This window comes from Phalangium opilio, unplaced genomic scaffold (assembly GCF_054372755.1).
Source record: "Phalangium opilio isolate 3A_F unplaced genomic scaffold, DU_Popi_V2 ptg000360l_1, whole genome shotgun sequence".
Lineage (NCBI taxonomy): Eukaryota > Metazoa > Arthropoda > Arachnida > Opiliones > Phalangiidae > Phalangium > Phalangium opilio.
In genome coordinates, this window is record NW_028324230.1 from 1,649,930 (window position 1) to 1,670,100 (window position 20,171).

Consider the following 20,171-nt stretch of genomic DNA (forward strand, 5'->3'; position numbering starts at 1 on the left):
CTTTACGTTACATATGAGATCTCAAATTTCCGTCCCGGGTGGGTTCGAACCACCAATCTTTTGAATAACAGCTGAGCGCGCTAACCATTGCGCCACGGAAGCCCAAAAATTAAAAGGTCGTCAGGTATTGTGGAAAAACTTTTGCTTTTCACGTTACATTTCAGACCCCACAACACCGCTCCCGGGTGGGCTCGAACCACCAACCTTTTGGTTCACATCCGAACGCGCTAACCATGGAGTCAAGGAAGCTCAGAAATGAAATGGTCGTCAGGTATTGTGGAAAAACTTTGGCTTTATATGTTACATTTGAGATCCCACAACACCGCTCCCTGGTGGGCTCGAACCACCAACCTTTTGGTTAACATCCGAACGCGCTATCCATGGAGCCACGGAAGCTCAGAAAATAAATGGTTATCACGTATTATGGAAAAAGTTTGACTTTTCACGCTACATCTGAGACCTCACGACACCGCTCCCGGATGGGCTCGAACCACCAACCTTTCGATTAACAGCCGAACGCGCTAACCATTGAGCCACGGAAGTCCAAAAATTAAATGTTCGTCAGGTATTGTGGAAAAACTCTGACATTTTACGTTACATCTGAGACGTCACAACACCTCTCCCGGATGGGCTCGAACCACCAACCTGTTAGTTAACAGCCGAACGCGCTAACCATTGAGCCACGGAAGCTCAGACAATAAATGGTTATCATGTATAAGGGAAAAAGTTTGACTTTTCACGCTACATCTGAGACCTCACAACACCGCTCCCGGATGGGCTCGAACCACCAACCTTTCGGTTAACAGCCGAACGCGCTAACCATTCGCCACGGACGGCCAAAAATTAAATGGTCGTCAGGTATTGTGGAAAAACTTTGGCTATTTACGTTACATTTGAGATCCCAAAACACCGCTCCCGGGTGGGCTCGAACCACCAACCTTTCGATTAACAGCTGGACGCGCTAATTACTGCGCCACGGAAGCCCAGAAATGAAATGTTCGTCAGGTATTGTGGAAAAACTCTGACATTTTACGTAACATCTGAGACGTCACAACACCGCTTCCGGATGGGCTCGAACCACCAACCTTTCGGTTAACAGCCGAACGCGCTAACCATTGCGCCACGGACGCCCAAAAATTAAATGGTCGTCTGGTATTGTGGGAAAACTTTGGGTTTTTACGTTACATTAGAGATCCCACAACACCGCTCCCGGGTGGGCTCGAACCACCAACCTTTCGGTTAACAGCCGAACGCGCTAACCATAGCGCAACGGAAGCCCAAATATTAAATGGTCGTCAGGTATTGAGGTAAAACTTTGACTTTTTACTTCACATCTGAGACCTCACAACACCGCTCCCGGATGGGCTCGAACCTCCAACCTTTCGGTTAACAGCCGAACGCGCTAACCATTGCGCCACGGACGCCCAAAAATTAAATGGTCGACAGGTATTGTGGAAAAACTTTGGCTATTTACGTTACATTTGAGATCCCAAAACACCGCTCCCGGGTGGGCTCGAACCACCAACCTATTGGTTAACAGCCGAACGCGCTAACAATTGAGCCACGGAAGCTCAGAAAATAAATGGTTATCACGTATTATGGAAAAAGTTTGACTTTTCACGCTACATCTGAGACCTCACAACACCGCTCCCGGGTGGGCTCGAACCACCAACCTTTCGATTAACAGCCGAACGCGCTAACCATTGAGCCACGGAAGCCCAAAAATTAAATGTTCGTCAGGTATCGTGGAAAAACTCTGACATTTTACGTTACATCTGAGACGTCACAACACCTCTCCCGGATGGGCTCGAACCACCAACCTGTTAGTTAACAGCCGAACGCGCTAACCATTGAGCCACGGAAGCTCAGAAAATAAATGGTTATCATGTATTAGGGAAAAAGTTTGACTTTTCATGCTACATCTGAGACCTCACAACACCGCTCCCGGATGGGCTCGAACCACCAACCTTTCGGTTAACAGCCGAACGCGCTAACCATTCGCCACGGACGGCCAAAAATTAAATGGTCGTCAGGTATTGTGGAAAAACTTTGGCTATTTACGTTACATTTGAGATCCCAAAACACCCCTCCCGGGTGGGCTCGAACCACCAACCTTTCGATTAACAGCTGGACGCGCTAATTATTGCGCCACGGAAGCCCAGAAATGAAATGTTCGTCAGGTATTGTGGAAAAACTCTGACATTTTACGTAACATCTGAGACGTCACAACACCGCTCCCGGATGGGCTCGAACCACCAACCTTTCGGTTAACAGCCGAACGCGCTAACCATAGCGCAACGGAAGCCCAAATATTAAATGGTCGTCAGGTATTGAGGTAAAACTTTGACTTTTTACTTCACATCTGAGACCTCACAACACCGCTCCCGGATGGGCTCGAACCTCCAACCTTTCGGTTAACAGCCGAACGCGCTAACCAATGCGCCACGGAAACCCAAAAATTCAATGGTCGTCAGGTATTGTGGAAAAACTTTGGTTTTTACGTTACATTTGAGATCCCACAACACCGGTCCCGGGTGGGCTCGAACCACCAACCTATTGGTTAACAGCCGAACGCGCTAACAATTAAGCCACGGAAGCTCAGAAATTAAATGGTTATCACGTATTGTGGAAAAGTTTTGAATTTTTATGCTACATCTGAGACCCCACAACACCGCTCCCGGGTGGGCTCGAACCACCAACCTATTGGTTAACAGCCGAACGCGCTAACCATTGAGCCACGGAAGCCCAGGAATTAAATGGTTGTCCCGTATTGTGGAAAAGTTTTGACTTTTTACGCTACATCTGAGACCCCACAACACCTCTCCCGGCTGGGCTCGAACCACCCACCTTTCGGTTAACTGCTGAACGCACTAACCATTGCACCACGGAAATCCCAAATATTAATTGGTCGTCAGGTATTGTGGAAAACTCTTGACTTTTACGTCACATCTGAGACCTCACAACACCGCTCCCGGATGGGCTCGAACCACCAACCTTTCGGTTAACAGCCGAACGCGCCAACCATTGAGCCACGGAAGCTCAGTAATTAAATGGTTGTCAGGTATTGTGGAGAAACCTTGACTTTTTACGCCACATCTGAGACCTCACAACACCGGTTTCGGGTGGGCTCGAACCACCAACTTAATGGTTAACAGCCGAACGCGCTAACCATTGAGCCACGGAAGCCCAAAAATTAAATGTTCGTCAGGTATTGTGGAAAAACTCTGACTTTTCACGTTACATCTGAGACACCACAAAACGCTCCCGGATGGGCTCGAACCACCAAACTTTCGGTTAACAGCCGAACGCGCTAACCATTGCGCCACGGAAGCCCAAATATTAAATGGTCGTCAGGTATTGTGGAAAAACCGCGACTTTTTACGTCACATCTGAGACATCACAACACCGCTCCCAGATGGGCTCGAACCACCAACCTATTGGTTAACAGCCGAACGCGCTAACCATTGAGCCACGGAAGCCCAAAAATTAAATGCTCGTCAGGTATTGTGGAAAAACTCTGACATTTTACGTTACATCTGAGACGTCACAACACCGCTCCCGGGAGGGCTCGAACCACCAACCTATTGGTTAACAGCCGAACGCTCTAACCATTGAGCCACGGAAGCCCAAAAATTAAATGTTCGTCAGGTATTGTGGAAAAACTCTGACATTTTACGTTACATCTGAGACGTCACAACACTTCTCCCGGATGGGCTCGAACCACCAACCTATTGGTTAACAGCCGAACGCGCTAACCATTGCGCAACGGAAGCCCAAGAATTAAATGGTCGTCAGGTATTGTGAAAAAACTTTGGCTTTTTACGTTACATTTGAGATCCCACAACACCGCTCCCGGGTACGCTCGAACCACCAACCTTTTGAATAACAGTTGAGCGCGCTAACCATTGCGCCACGGAAGCCCAAAAATTAAATGTTCGTCAGGTATTGTGGAAAAACCTCGACTTTTTACGTCACATCTGAGACCTCACAACACCGCTCCCGGATGGGCACGAACCACCAACCTTTCGGTTCATAGCCGAACGCGCTAACCAATGCGCCACGGAAACCCAAAAATTCAATGGTCGTCAGGTATTGTGGAAAAACTTTGGTTTTTACGTTACATTTGAGATCCCACAACACCGGTCCCGGGTGGGCTCGAACCACCAACCTATTGGTTAACAGCCGAACGCGCTAACAATTAAGCCACGGAAGCTCAGAAATTAAATGGTTATCACGTATTGTGGAAAAGTTTTGAATTTTTATGCTACATCTGAGACCCCACAACACCGCTCCCGGGTGGGCTCGAACCACCAACCTATTGGTTAACAGCCGAACGCGCTAACCATTGAGCCACGGAAGCCCAGGAATTAAATGGTTGTCCCGTATTGTGGAAAAGTTTTGACTTTTTACGCTACATCTGAGACCCCACAACACCTCTCCCGGCTGGGCTCGAACCACCCACCTTTCGGTTAACTGCTGAACGCACTAACCATTGCACCACGGAAATCCCAAATATTAATTGGTCGTCAGGTATTGTGGAAAACTCTTGACTTTTACGTCACATCTGAGACCTCACAACACCGCTCCCGGATGGGCTCGAACCACCAACCTTTCGGTTAACAGCCGAACGCGCCAACCATTGAGCCACGGAAGCTCAGTAATTAAATGGTTGTCAGGTATTGTGGAGAAACCTTGACTTTTTACGCCACATCTGAGACCTCACAACACCGGTTTCGGGTGGGCTCGAACCACCAACTTAATGGTTAACAGCCGAACGCGCTAACCATTGAGCCACGGAAGCCCAAAAATTAAATGTTCGTCAGGTATTGTGGAAAAACTCTGACTTTTCACGTTACATCTGAGACACCACAAAACGCTCCCGGATGGGCTCGAACCACCAAACTTTCGGTTAACAGCCGAACGCGCTAACCATTGCGCCACGGAAGCCCAAATATTAAATGGTCGTCAGGTATTGTGGAAAAACCGCGACTTTTTACGTCACATCTGAGACATCACAACACCGCTCCCAGATGGGCTCGAACCACCAACCTATTGGTTAACAGCCGAACGCGCTAACCATTGAGCCACGGAAGTTCAGAAATTAAATGTTCGTCAGTTATTGTGGAAAAACTATGACATTTTACGTTACATCTGAGACCTCACAACACCGCTTTCGGGTGGGCTCGAACCACCAACCTTTCGGTTAACAGCCGAACGCGCTAACCATTGCGCCACGGAAGCCCAAATATTAAATGGTCGTCAGGTATTGTGGAAAAACCGCGACTTTTTACGTCACATCTGAGACATCACAACACCGCTCCCGGGTACGCTCGAACCACCAACCTTTTGAATAACAGTTGAGCGCGCTAACCATTGCGCAACGGAAGCCCAAGAATTAAATTGTCGTCAGGTATTGTGAAAAAACTTTGGCTTTTTACGTTACATTTGAGATCCCACAACACCGCTCCCGGGTGGGCTCGAACCACCAACCTATTGTTTTACTGCTGAACGCGCTAACCATTGCGCCACGGAAGCCCAAAAATTAAATGTTCGTCAGTTATTGTGGAAAAACTCTGACATTTTACGTTACATCTGAGACCTCACAGCACCGCTCCCGGGAGGGCTCAAACCACCAGTCTTTTGAATAATAGCTGAACGCGCTAACCATTGCGCCACGGAAGCCCAAAATTTAAATGGTCGTCAGGTGCTGTGGAAAAACTATGACATTTTACGTTACATCTGAGACCTCACAACACCGCTCCCGGATGGGCTCGAACCACCAACCTATTGGTTAACAGCCGAACGCGCTAACCATTGAGCCACGGAAGCTCAGTAATTAAATGGTTGTCAGGTATTGTGGAGAAACTCTGACTTTTTACGTTACATCTGAGACCCCACAAAACGCTCCCGGAGGGGCTCGAACCACCAACCTTTTGAATAACAGCTGAGCGCACTAACCATTGCGCCACGTAAGCCCAAATATTAAATGGTCGTCAGGTATTGTGGAAAAACTATGACATTTTACGTTACATCTGAGACCTCACAACACCGCTTTCGGGTGGGCTCGAACCACCAACCTTTCGGTTAACAGCCGAACGCGCTAACCATTGCGCCACGGAAGCCCAAATATTAAATGGTCGTCAGGTATTGTGGAAAAACCTCGACTTTTTACGTCACATCTGAGACCCCACAAAACGCTCCCGGAGGAGCTCGAACCACCAACCTTTTGAATAACAGCTGAGCGCACTAACCATTGCGCCACGTAAGCCCAAATATTAAATGGTCGTCAGGTATTGTGGAAAAACTATGACATTTTACGTTACATCTGAGACCTCACAACACCGCTTTCGGGTGGGCTCGAACCACCAACCTTTCGGTTAACAGCCGAACGCGCTAACCATTGCGCCACGGAAGCCCATATATTAAATGGTCGTCAGGTATTGTGGAAAAACCTCGACTTTTTACGTCACATCTGAGACATCACAACACCGCTCCCGGGTACGCTCGAACCACCAACCTTTTGAATAACAGTTGAGCGCGCTAACCATTGCGCCACGGAAGCCCAAAAATTAAATGTTCGTCAGGTATTGTGGAAAAACCTCGACTTTTTACGTTACATTTGAGATCCCACAACACCGGTCCCGGGTGGGCTCGAACCACCAACCTATTGGTTAACAGCCGAACGCGCTAACAATTAAGCCACGGAAGCTCAGAAATTAAATGGTTATCACGTATTGTGGAAAAGTTTTGAATTTTTATGCTACATCTGAGACCCCACAACACCGCTCCCGGATGGGCTCGAACCACCAACCTTTCGATTAACAGCCGAACGCGCTAACCATTGAGCCACGGAAGTCCAAAAATTAAATGTTCGTCAGGTATTGTGGAAAAACTCTGACATTTTACGTTACATCTGAGACGTCACAACACCTCTCCCGGATGGGCTCGAACCACCAACCTGTTAGTTAACAGCCGAACGCGCTAACCATTGAGCCACGGAAGCTCAGAAAATAAATGGTTATCATGTATAAGGGAAAAAGTTTGACTTTTCACGCTACATCTGAGACCTCACAACACCGCTCCCGGATGGGCTCGAACCACCAACCTTTCGGTTAACAGCCGAACGCGCTAACCATTCGCCACGGACGGCCAAAAATTAAATGGTCTTCAGGTATTGTGGAAAAACTTTGGCTATTTACGTTACATTTGAGATCCCAAAACACCGCTCCCGGGTGGGCTCGAACCACCAACCTTTCGATTAACAGCTGGACGCGCTAATTATTGCGCCACGGAAGCCCAGAAATGAAATGTTCGTCAGGTATTGTGGAAAAACTCTGACATTTTACGTAACATCTGAGACGTCACAACACCGCTCCCGGATGGGCTCGAACCACCAACCTTTCGGTTAACAGCCGAACGCGCTAACCATTGCGCCACGGACGCCCAAAAATTAAATGGTCGTCTGGTATTGTGGGAAAACTTTGGGTTTTTACGTTAAATTAGAGATCCCACAACACCGCTCCCGGGTGGGCTCGAACCACCAACCTTTCGGTTAACAGCCGAACGCGCTAACCATAGCGCAACGGAAGCCCAAATATTAAATGGTCGTCAGGTATTGAGGTAAAACCTCGACTTTTTACGTCACATCTGAGACCCCACAAAACGCTCCCGGAGGAGCTCGAACCACCAACCTTTTGAATAACAGCTGAGCGCACTAACCATTGCGCCACGTAAGCCCAAATATTAAATGGTCGTCAGGTATTGTGGAAAAACTATGACATTTTACGTTACATCTGAGACCTCACAACACCGCTTTCGGGTGGGCTCGAACCACCAACCTTTCGGTTAACAGCCGAACGCGCTAACCATTGCGCCACGGAAGCCCATATATTAAATGGTCGTCAGGTATTGTGGAAAAACCTCGACTTTTTACGTCACATCTGAGACATCACAACACCGCTCCCGGGTACGCTCGAACCACCAACCTTTTGAATAACAGTTGAGCGCGCTAACCATTGCGCCACGGAAGCCCAAAAATTAAATGTTCGTCAGGTATTGTGGAAAAACCTCGACTTTTTACGTTACATTTGAGATCCCACAACACCGGTCCCGGGTGGGCTCGAACCACCAACCTATTGGTTAACAGCCGAACGCGCTAACAATTAAGCCACGGAAGCTCAGAAATTAAATGGTTATCACGTATTGTGGAAAAGTTTTGAATTTTTATGCTACATCTGAGACCCCACAACACCGCTCCCGGATGGGCTCGAACCACCAACCTTTCGATTAACAGCCGAACGCGCTAACCATTGAGCCACGGAAGTCCAAAAATTAAATGTTCGTCAGGTATTGTGGAAAAACTCTGACATTTTACGTTACATCTGAGACGTCACAACACCTCTCCCGGATGGGCTCGAACCACCAACCTGTTAGTTAACAGCCGAACGCGCTAACCATTGAGCCACGGAAGCTCAGAAAATAAATGGTTATCATGTATAAGGGAAAAAGTTTGACTTTTCACGCTACATCTGAGACCTCACAACACCGCTCCCGGATGGGCTCGAACCACCAACCTTTCGGTTAACAGCCGAACGCGCTAACCATTCGCCACGGACGGCCAAAAATTAAATGGTCTTCAGGTATTGTGGAAAAACTTTGGCTATTTACGTTACATTTGAGATCCCAAAACACCGCTCCCGGGTGGGCTCGAACCACCAACCTTTCGATTAACAGCTGGACGCGCTAATTATTGCGCCACGGAAGCCCAGAAATGAAATGTTCGTCAGGTATTGTGGAAAAACTCTGACATTTTACGTAACATCTGAGACGTCACAACACCGCTCCCGGATGGGCTCGAACCACCAACCTTTCGGTTAACAGCCGAACGCGCTAACCATTGCGCCACGGACGCCCAAAAATTAAATGGTCGTCTGGTATTGTGGGAAAACTTTGGGTTTTTACGTTAAATTAGAGATCCCACAACACCGCTCCCGGGTGGGCTCGAACCACCAACCTTTCGGTTAACAGCCGAACGCGCTAACCATAGCGCAACGGAAGCCCAAATATTAAATGGTCGTCAGGTATTGAGGTAAAACTTTGGCTATTTACGTTACATTTGAGATCCCAAAACACCGCTCCCGGGTGGGCTCGAACCACCAACCTATTGGTTAACAGCCGAACGCGCTAACAATTGAGCCACGGAAGCTCAGAAAATAAATGGTTATCACGTATTATGGAAAAAGTTTGACTTTTCACGCTACATCTGAGACCTCACAACACCGCTCCCGGATGGGCTCGAACCACCAACCTTTCGATTAACAGCCGAACGCGCTAACCATTGAGCCACGGAAGCCCAAAAATTAAATGTTCGTCAGGTATTGTGGAAAAACTCTGACATTTTACGTTACATCTGAGACGTCACAACACCTCTCCCGGATGGGCTCGAACCACCAACCTGTTAGTTAACAGCCGAACGCGCTAACCATTGAGCCACGGAAGCTCAGAAAATAAATGGTTATCATGTATAAGGGAAAAAGTTTGACTTTTCACGCTACATCTGAGACCTCACAACACCGCTCCCGGATGGGCTCGAACCACCAACCTTTCGGTTAACAGCCGAACGCGCTAACCATTCGCCACGGACGGCCAAAAATTAAATGGTCGTCAGGTATTGTGGAAAAACTTTGGCTATTTACGTTACATTTGAGATCCCAAAACACCGCTCCCGGGTGGGCTCGAACCACCAACCTTTCGATTAACAGCTGGACGCGCTAATTATTGCGCCACGGAAGCCCAGAAATGAAATGTTCGTCAGGTATTGTGGAAAAACTCTGACATTTTACGTAACATCTGAGACGTCACAACACCGCTCCCGGATGGGCTCGAACCACCAACCTTTCGGTTAACAGCCGAACGCGCTAACCATTGCGCCACGGACGCCCAAAAATTAAATGGTCGTCTGGTATTGTGGGAAAACTTTGGGTTTTTACGTTAAATTAGAGATCCCACAACACCGCTCCCGGGTGGGCTCGAACCACCAACCTTTCGGTTAACAGCCGAACGCGCTAACCATAGCGCAACGGAAGCCCAAATATTAAATGGTCGTCAGGTATTGAGGTAAAACTTTGACTTTTTACTTCACATCTGAGACCTCACAACACCGCTCCCGGATGGGCTCGAACCTCCAACCTTTCGGTTAACAGCCGAACGCGCTAACCATTGCGCCACGGACGCCCAAAAATTAAATGGTCGACAGGTATTGTGGAAAAACTTTGGCTATTTACGTTACATTTGAGATCCCAAAACACCGCTCCCGGGTGGGCTCGAACCACCAACCTATTGGTTAACAGCCGAACGCGCTAACAATTGAGCCACGGAAGCTCAGAAAATAAATGGTTATCACGTATTATGGAAAAAGTTTGACTTTTCACGCTACATCTGAGACCTCACAACACCGCTCCCGGATGGGCTCGAACCACCAACCTTTCGATTAACAGCCGAACGCGCTAACCATTGAGCCACGGAAGCCCAAAAATTAAATGTTCGTCAGGTATTGTGGAAAAACTCTGACATTTTACGTTACATCTGAGACGTCACAACACCTCTCCCGGATGGGCTCGAACCACCAACCTGTTAGTTAACAGCCGAACGCGCTAACCATTGAGCCACGGAAGCTCAGAAAATAAATGGTTATCATGTATTAGGGAAAAAGTTTGACTTTTCACGCTACATCTGAGACCTCACAACACCGCTCCCGGATGGGCTCGAACCACCAACCTTTCGGTTAACAGCCGAACGCGCTAACCATTCGCCACGGACGGCCAAAAATTAAATGGTCGTCAGGTATTGTGGAAAAACTTTGGCTATTTACGTTACATTTGAGATCCCAAAACACCCCTCCCGGGTGGGCTCGAACCACCAACCTTTCGATTAACAGCTGGACGCGCTAATTATTGCGCCACGGAAGCCCAGAAATGAAATGGTTATCACGTATTATCGAAAAAGTTTGACTTTTCACGCTACATCTGAGACCTCACAACACCGCTCCCGGATGGGCTCGAACCACCAACCTTTCGATTAACAGCCGAACGCGCTAACCATTGAGCCACGGAAGCCCAAAAATTAAATGGTCGTCAGGTATTGTGGAAAAACTTTGGCTATTTACGTTACATTTGAGATCCAAAAACACCGCTCCCGGGTGGGCTCGAACCACCAACCTATTGGTTAACAGCCGAACGCTCTAACCATTGAGCCACGGAAGCCCAAAAATTAAATGTTCGTCAGGTATTGTGGAAAAACTCTGACATTTTACGTTACATCTGAGACGTCACAACACTTCTCCCGGATGGGCTCGAACCACCAACCTATTGGTTAACAGCCGAACGCGCTAACCATTGAGCCACAGAAGCTCAGAAATTAAATGGTTGTTAGGTATTGTGGATAAGTTATGACTTTTTACGTTACATCTGAGACCCTACAACACCTCTCCCAGGTGGGCTCGAACCACCAACCTTTCGGTCAACAGCCGAACGCGCTAACCATTGCGCAACGGAAGCCCAAGAATTAAATGGTCGTCAGGTATTGTGAAAAAACTTTGGCTTTTTACGTTACATTTGAGATCCCACAACACCGCTCCCGGGTGGGCTCGAACCACCAACCTATTGTTTTACTGCTGAACGCGCTAACCATTGCGCCACGGAAGCCCAAAAATTAAATGTTCGTCAGTTATTGTGGAAAAACTCTGACATTTTACGTTACATCTGAGATCTCACAGCACCGCTCCCGGGAGGGCTCAAACCACCAGTCTTTTGAATAACAGCTGAACGCGCTAACCATTGCGCCACGGAAGCCCAAAATTTAAATGGTCGTCAGGTGCTGTGGAAAAACTATGACATTTTACGTTACATCTGAGACACCACAAAACGCTCCCGGATGGGCTCGAACCACCAAACTTTCGGTTCGTCAGTTATTGTGGAAAACGTTTGACTTTTTACGTTACATCTGAGACCTCACAACACCGCTCCCAGATGGGCTCGAACCACCAACCTTTCGGTTAACAGCCGAACGCGCTAACCATTGCGCCACGGAAGCCCAAATATTAATTGGTCGTCAGGTATTGTGGAAAACTCTTGACTTTTACGTCACATCTGAGACCTCACAACACCGCTCCCGGATGGGCTCGAACCACCAACCTTTCGGTTAACAGCCGAACGCGCCAACCATTGAGCCACGGAAGCTCAGTAATTAAATGGTTGTCAGGTATTGTGGAGAAACCTTGACTTTTTACGCCACATCTGAGACCTCACAACACCGGTTTCGGGTGGGCTCGAACCACCAACTTACTGGTTAACAGCCGAACGCGCTAACCATTGAGCCACGGAAGCCCAAAAATTAAATGTTCGTCAGGTATTGTGGAAAAACTCTGACTTTTCACGTTACATCTGAGACACCACAAAACGCTCCCGGATGGGCTCGAACCACCAAACTTTCGGTTCGTCAGTTATTGTGGAAAACGTTTGACTTTTTACGTTACATCTGAGACCTCACAACACCGCTCCCAGATGGGCTCGAACCACCAACCTTTCGGTTAACAGCCGAACGCGCTAACCATTGCGCCACGGAAGCCCAAAAATTAAATGTTCGTCAGGTATTGTGGAAAAACTTTGGCTATTTACGTTACATTTGAGATCCAAAAACACCGCTCCCGGGTGGGCTTGAACCACCAACCTTTCGGTTAACAGCTGAACGCGCTGACCATTGCGCCACTGAAGCCCAAAAATTAAATTTTCGTCAGGTATTGAGGTAAAACTTTGACTTTTTACTTCACATCTGAGACCTCACAACACCGCCCCCGGATGGGCTCGAACCACCAACCTTTCGATTAACAGCTGAACGCGCTAACCATTGCGCCACGGAAGCCCAAAAATTAAATGCTCGTCAGGTATTGTGGAAAAACTCTGACATTTTACGTTACATCTGAGGCGTCACAACACCGCTCCCGGGAGGGCTCGAACCACCAACCTATTGGTTAACAGCCGAACGCTCTAGCCATTGAGCCACGGAAGCCCAAAAATTAAATGTTCGTCAGGTATTGTGGAAAAACTCTGACATTTTACGTTACATCTGAGACGTCACAACACTTCTCCCGGATGGGCTCGAACCACCAACCTATTTGTTAACAGCCGAACGCGCTTACCAGTGAGCCACAGAAGCTCAGAAATTAAATGGTTGTTAGGTATTGTGGATAAGTTATGACTTTTTACGTTACATCTGAGACCCTACAACACCTCTCCCAGGTGGGCTCGAACCACCAACCTTTCGGTCAACAGCCGAACGCGCTAACCATTGCGCAACGGAAGCCCAAGAATTAGATGGTCGTCAGGTATTGTGAAAAAACTTTGGCTTTTTACGTTACATTTGAGATCCAAAAACACCGCTCCCGGGTGGGCTCGAACCACCAACCTTTCGGTTAACAGCTGAACGCGCTAACCATTGCGCCACGGAAGCCCAAAATTTAAATGGTCGTCAGGTGCTGTGGAAAAACTATGACATTTTACGTTACATCTGAGACCTCACAACACCGCTCCCGGATGGGCTCGAACCACCAACCTATTGGTTAACAGCCGAACGCGCTAACCATTGAGCCACGGAAGCTCAGTAATTAAATGGTTGTCAGGTATTGTGGAGAAACTCTGACTTTTTACGTTACATCTGAGACCCCACAAAACGCTCCCGGAGGGGCTCGAACCACCAACCTTTTGAATAACAGCTGAGCGCACTAACCATTGCGCCACGTAAGCCCAAATATTAAATGGTCGTCAGGTATTGTGGAAAAACTATGACATATTACGTTACATCTGAGACCTCACAACACCGCTTTCGGGTGGGCTCGAACCACCAACCTTTCGGTTAACAGCCGAACGTGCTAACCATTGCGCCACGGAAGCCCAAATATTAAATGGTCGACAGGTATTGTGGAAAAACCTCGACTTTTACGTCACATCTGAGACCCCACAAAACGCTCCCGGAGGGGCTCGAACCACCAACCTTTTGAATAACAGCTGAGCGCACTAACCATTGCGCCACGTAAGCCCAAATATTAAATGGTCGTCAGGTATTGTGGTTAAACTATGACATTTTACGTTACATCTGAGACCTCACAACACCGCTTTCGGGTGGGCTCAATCACCAACCTTTCGGTTAACAGCCGAACGCGCTAACCATTGCGCCACGGAAGCCCAAATATTAAATGGTCGTCAGGTATTGTGGAAAAACCTCGACTTTTTACGTCACATCTGAGACATCACAACACCGCTCCCGGGTACGCTCGAACCACCAACCTTTTGAATAACAGTTGAGCGCGCTAACCATTGCGCCACGGAAGCCCAAAAATTAAATGTTCGTCAGGTATTGTGGAAAAACCTCGACTTTTTACGTCACATCTGAGACCTCACAACACCGCTCCCGGATGGGCACGAACCACCAACCTTTCGGTTCATAGCCGAACGCGCTAACCAATGCGCCACGGAAACCCAAAAATTAAATGGTCGTCAGGTATTGTGGAAAACTCTTGACTTTTACGTCACATCTGAGACCTCACAACACCGCTCCCGGATGGGCTCGAACCACCAACCTTTCGGTTAACAGCCGAACGCGCCAACCATTGAGCCACGGAAGCTCAGTAATTAAATGGTTGTCAGGTATTGTGGAGAAACCTTGACTTTTTACGCCACATCTGAGACCTCACAACACCGGTTTCGGGTGGGCTCGAACCACCAACTTACTGGTTAACAGCCGAACGCGCTAACCATTGAGCCACGGAAGCCCAAAAATTAAATGTTCGTCAGGTATTGTGGAAAAACTCTGACTTTTCACGTTACATCTGAGACACCACAAAACGCTCCCGGATGGGCTCGAACCACCAAACTTTCGGTTCGTCAGTTATTGTGGAAAACGTTTGACTTTTTAAGTAACATCTGAGACCTCACAACACCGCTCCCAGATGGGCTCGAACCACCAACCTATTGGTTAACAGCCGAATGCGCTAACCATTGAGCCACGGAAGTTCAGAAATTAAATGTTCGTCAGTTATTGTGGAAAAACTATGACATTTTACGTTACATCTGAGACCTCACAACACCGCTTTCGGGTGGGCTCGAACCACCAACCTTTCGGTTAACAGCCGAACGCGCTAACCATTGCGCCACGGAAGCCCAAATATTAAATGGTCGTCAGGTATTGTGGAAAAACCGCGACTTTTTACGTCACATCTGAGACATCACAACACCGCTCCCGGGTACGCTCGAACCACCAACCTTTTGAATAACAGTTGAGCGCGCTAACCATTGCGCAACGGAAGCCCAAGAATTAAATGGTCGTCAGGTATTGTGAAAAAACTTTGGCTTTTTACGTTACATTTGCGATCCCACAACATCGCTCCCGGGTGGGCTCGAACCACCAACCTATTGTTTTACTGCTGAACGCGCTAACCATTGCGCCACGGAAGCCCAAAAATTAAATGTTCGTCAGTTATTGTGGAAAAACTCTGACATTTTACGTTACATCTGAGACCTCACAGCACCGCTCCCGGGAGGGCTCAAACCACCAGTCTTTTGAATAATAGCTGAACGCGCTAACCATTGCGCCACGGAAGCCCAAAATTTAAATGGTCGTCAGGTGCTGTGGAAAAACTATGACATTTTACGTTACATCTGAGACCTCACAACACCGCTCCCGGATGGGCTCGAACCACCAACCTATTGGTTAACAGCCGAACGCGCTAACCATTGAGCCACGGAAGCTCAGTAATTAAATGGTTGTCAGGTATTGTGGAGAAACTCTGACCTTTTACGTTACATCTGAGACCCCACAAAACGCTCCCGGAGGGGCTCGAACCACCAACCTTTTGAATAACAGCTGAGCGCACTAACCATTGCGCCACGTAAACCCAAATATTAAATGGTCGTCAGGAATTGTGGAAAAACTATGACATTTTACGTTACATCTGAGACCTCACAACACCGCTTTCGGGTGGGCTCGAACCACCAACCTTTCGGTTAACAGCCGAACGCGCTAACCATTGCGCCACGGAAGCCCAAATATTAAATGGTCGTCAGGTATTGTGGAAAAACCTCGACTTTTTACGTCACATCTGAGACCCCACAAAACGCTCCCGGAGGAGCTCGAACCACCAACCTTTTGAATAACAGCTGAGCGCACTAACCATTGCGCCACGTAACCCCAAATATTAAATGGTCGTCAGGTATTGTGGAAAAACTATGACATTTTACGTTACATCTGAGACCTCACAACACCGCTTTCGGGTGGGCTCGAACCACCAACCTTTCGGTTAACAGCCGAACGCGCTAACCATTGCGCCACGGAAGCCCATATATTAAATGGTCGTCAGGTATTGTGGAAAAACCTCGACTTTTTACGTCACATCTGAGACATCACAACACCGCTCCCGGGTACGCTCGAACCACCAACCTTTTGAATAACAGTTGAGCGCGCTAACCATTGCGCCACGGAAGCCCAAAAATTAAATGTTCGTCAGGTATTGTGGAAAAACCTCGACTTTTTACGTTACATTTGAGATCCCACAACACCGGTCCCGGGTGGGCTCGAACCACCAACCTATTGGTTAACAGCCGAACGCGCTAACAATTAAGCCACGGAAGCTCAGAAATTAAATGGTTATCACGTATTGTGGAAAAGTTTTGACTTTTTACGCTACATCTGAGACCCCACAACACCTCTCCCGGGTGGGCTCGAACCACCCACCTTTCGGTTAACTGCTGAACGCACTAACCATTGCGCCACGGAAGCCCAAATATTAATTGGTCGTCAGGTATTGTGGAAAACTCTTGACTTTTACGTCACATCTGAGACCTCACAACACCGCTCCCGGATGGGCTCGAACCACCAACCTTTCGGTTAACAGCCGAACGTGCCAACCATTGAGCCACGGAAGCTCAGTAATTAAATGGTTGTCAGGTATTGTGGAGAAACCTTGACTTTTTACGCCACATCTGAGACCTCACAACACCGGTTTCGGGTGGGTTCGAACCACCAACTTACTGGTTAACAGCCGAACGCGCTAACCATTGAGCCACGGAAGCCCAAAAATTAAATGTTCGTCAGGTATTGCGGAAAAACTCTGACTTTTCACGTTACATCTGAGACACCACAAAACGCTCCCGGATGGGCTCGAACCACCAAACTTTCGGTTCGTCAGTTATTGTGGAAAACGTTTGACTTTTTAAGTTACATCTGAGACCTCACAACACCGCTCCCAGATGGGCTCGAACCACCAACCTATTGGTTAACAGCCGAACGCGCTAACCATTGAGCCACGGAAGTTCAGAAATTAAATGTTCGTCAGTTATTGTGGAAAACTATGACATTTTACGTTACATCTGAGACCTCACAACACCGCTTTCGGGTGGGCTCGAACCACCAACCTTTCGGTTAACAGCCGAACGCGCTAACCATTGCGCCACGGAAGCCCAAATATTAAATGGTCGTCAGGTATTGTGGAATAACCGCGACTTTTTACGTCACATCTGAGACATCACAACACCGCTCCCGGGTACGCTCGAACCACCAACCTTTTGAATAACAGTTGAGCGCGCTAACCATTGCGCAACGGAAGCCCAAGAATTAAATGGTCGTCAGGTATTGTGAAAAAACTTTGGCTTTTTACGTTACATTTGAGATCCCACAACACCGCTCCCGGGTGGGCTCGAACCACCAACCTATTGTTTTACTGCTGAACGCGCTAACCATTGCGCCACGGAAGCCCAAAAATTAAATGTTCGTCAGTTATTGTGGAAAAACTCTGACATTTTACGTTACATCTGAGACCTCACAGCACCGCTCCCGGGAGGGCTCAAACCACCAGTCTTTTGAATAATAGCTGAACGCGCTAACCATTGCGCCACAGAAGCCCAAAATTTAAATGGTCGTCAGGTGCTGTGGAAAAACTATGACATTTTACGTTACATCTGAGACCTCACAACACCGCTCCCGGATGGGCTCGAACCACCAACCTATTGGTTAACAGCCGAACGCGCTAACCATTGAGCCACGGAAGCTCAGTAATTAAATGGTTGTCAGGTATTGTGGAGAAACTCTGACTTTTTTACGTTACATCTGAGACCCCACAAAACGCTCCCGGAGGGGCTCGAACCACCAACCTTTTGAATAACAGCTGAGCGCACTAACCATTGCGCCACGTAAGCCCAAATATTAAATGGTCGTCAGGTATTGTGGAAAAACTATGACATTTTAAGTTACATCTGAGACCTCACAACACCGCTTTCGGGTGGGCTCGAACCACCAACCTTTCGGTTAACAGCCGAACGCGCTAACCATTGCGCCACGGAAGCCCAAATATTAAATGGTCGTCAGGTATTGTGGAAAAGCCTCGACTTTTTACGTCACATCTGAGACCCCACAAAACGCTCCCGGAGGAGCTCGAACCACCAACCTTTTGAATAACAGCTGAGCGCACTAACCATTGCGCCACGTAAGCCCAAATATTAAATGGTCGTCAGGTATTGTGGAAAAACTATGACATTTTAAGTTACATCTGAGACCTCACAACACCGCTTTCGGGTGGGCTCGAACCACCAACCTTTCGGTTAACAGCCGAACGCGCTAACCATTGCGCCACGGAAGCCCAAAAATTAAATGTTCGTCAGGTATTGTGGAAAAACCTCGACTTTTTACGTCACATCTGAGACCTCACAACACCGCTCCCGGATGGGCACGAACCACCAACCTTTCGGTTCATAGCCGAACGCGCTAACCAATGCGCCACGGAAACCCAAAAATTCAATGGTCGTCAGGTATTGTGGAAAAACTTTGGTTTTTACGTTACATTTGAGATCCCACAACACCGGTCCCGGGTGGGCTCGAACCACCAACCTATTGGTTAACAGCCGAACGCGCTAACAATTAAGCCACGGAAGCTCAGAAATTAAATGGTTATCACGTATTGTGGAAATTTTTGAATTTTTATGCTACATCTGAGACCTCACAACACCGGTTTCGGGTGGGCTCGAACCACCAACTTACTGGTTAACAGCCGAACGCGCTAACCATTGAGCCACGGAAGCCCAAAAATTAAATATTCGTCAGGTATTGTGGAAAAACTCTGACTTTTCACGTTACATCTGAGACACCACAAAACGCTCCCGGATGGGCTCGAACCACCAAACTTTCGGTTCGTCAGTTATTGTGGAAAACGTTTGACTTTTTACGTTACATCTGAGACCTCACAACACCGCTCCCAGATGGGCTCGAACCACCAACCTATTGGTTAACAGCCGAACGCGCTAACCATTGAGCCACGGAAGTTCAGAAATTAAATGTTCGTCAGTTATTGTGGAAAAACTATGACATTTTACGTTACATCTGAGACCTCACAACACCGCTTTCGGGTGGGCTCGAACCACCAACCTTTCGGTTAACAGCCGAACGCGCTAACCATTGCGCCACGGAAGCCTAAATATTAAATGGTCGTCAGGTATTGTGGAAAAACCGCGACTTTTTACGTCACATCTGAGACATCACAACACCGCTCCCGGGTACGCTCGAACCACCAACCTTTTGAATAACAGTTGAGCGCGCTAACCATTGCGCCACGGAAGCCCAAAAATTAAATGTTCGTCAGGTATTGTGGAAAAACTCTGACTTTTTACGTCACATCTGAGACCTCACAACACCGCTCCCGGATGGGCACGAACCACCAACCTTTCGGTTCATAGCCGAACGCGCTAACCAATGCGCCACGGAAACCCAAAAATTCAATGGTCGTCAGGTATTGTGGAAAAACTTTGGTTTTTACGTTACATTTGAGATCCCACAACACCGGTCCCGGGTGGGCTCGAACCACCAACCTATTGGTTAACAGGCGAACGCGCTAACAATTAAGCCACGGAAGCTCAGAAATTAAATGGTTATCACGTATTGTGGAAAAGTTTTGAATTTTTATGCTACATCTGAGACCCCACAACACCGCTCCCGGGTGAGCTCGAACCACCAACCAATTGGTTAACAGCCGAACGCGCTAACCATTGAGCCACGGAAGCTCAGGAATTAAATGGTTGTACCGTATTGTGGAAAAGTTTTGACTTTTTACGCTACATCTGAGACCCCACAACACC

General features: G+C 47.8%; 4 non-coding genes across 4 annotated transcripts; all 4 read right to left on the bottom strand.

The window, feature by feature from the left end:
• Nucleotides 1–3,994: 3,994 nt before the first annotated feature.
• TRNAH-AUG (transfer RNA histidin (anticodon AUG)) lies at nucleotides 3,995–4,067 on the bottom strand. The gene has a single exon. It is a non-coding gene; the product is annotated as a tRNA-His (tRNA).
• Nucleotides 4,068–14,458: 10,391 nt separating this feature from the next.
• On the bottom strand, nucleotides 14,459–14,531 carry TRNAH-AUG (transfer RNA histidin (anticodon AUG)). The gene has a single exon. It is a non-coding gene; the product is annotated as a tRNA-His (tRNA).
• Nucleotides 14,532–18,756: 4,225 nt separating this feature from the next.
• On the bottom strand, nucleotides 18,757–18,829 carry TRNAH-AUG (transfer RNA histidin (anticodon AUG)). Its single transcript has one exon. It is a non-coding gene; the product is annotated as a tRNA-His (tRNA).
• Nucleotides 18,830–19,730: 901 nt separating this feature from the next.
• TRNAH-AUG (transfer RNA histidin (anticodon AUG)) lies at nucleotides 19,731–19,803 on the bottom strand. The gene has a single exon. It is a non-coding gene; the product is annotated as a tRNA-His (tRNA).
• Nucleotides 19,804–20,171: the final 368 nt, after the last annotated feature.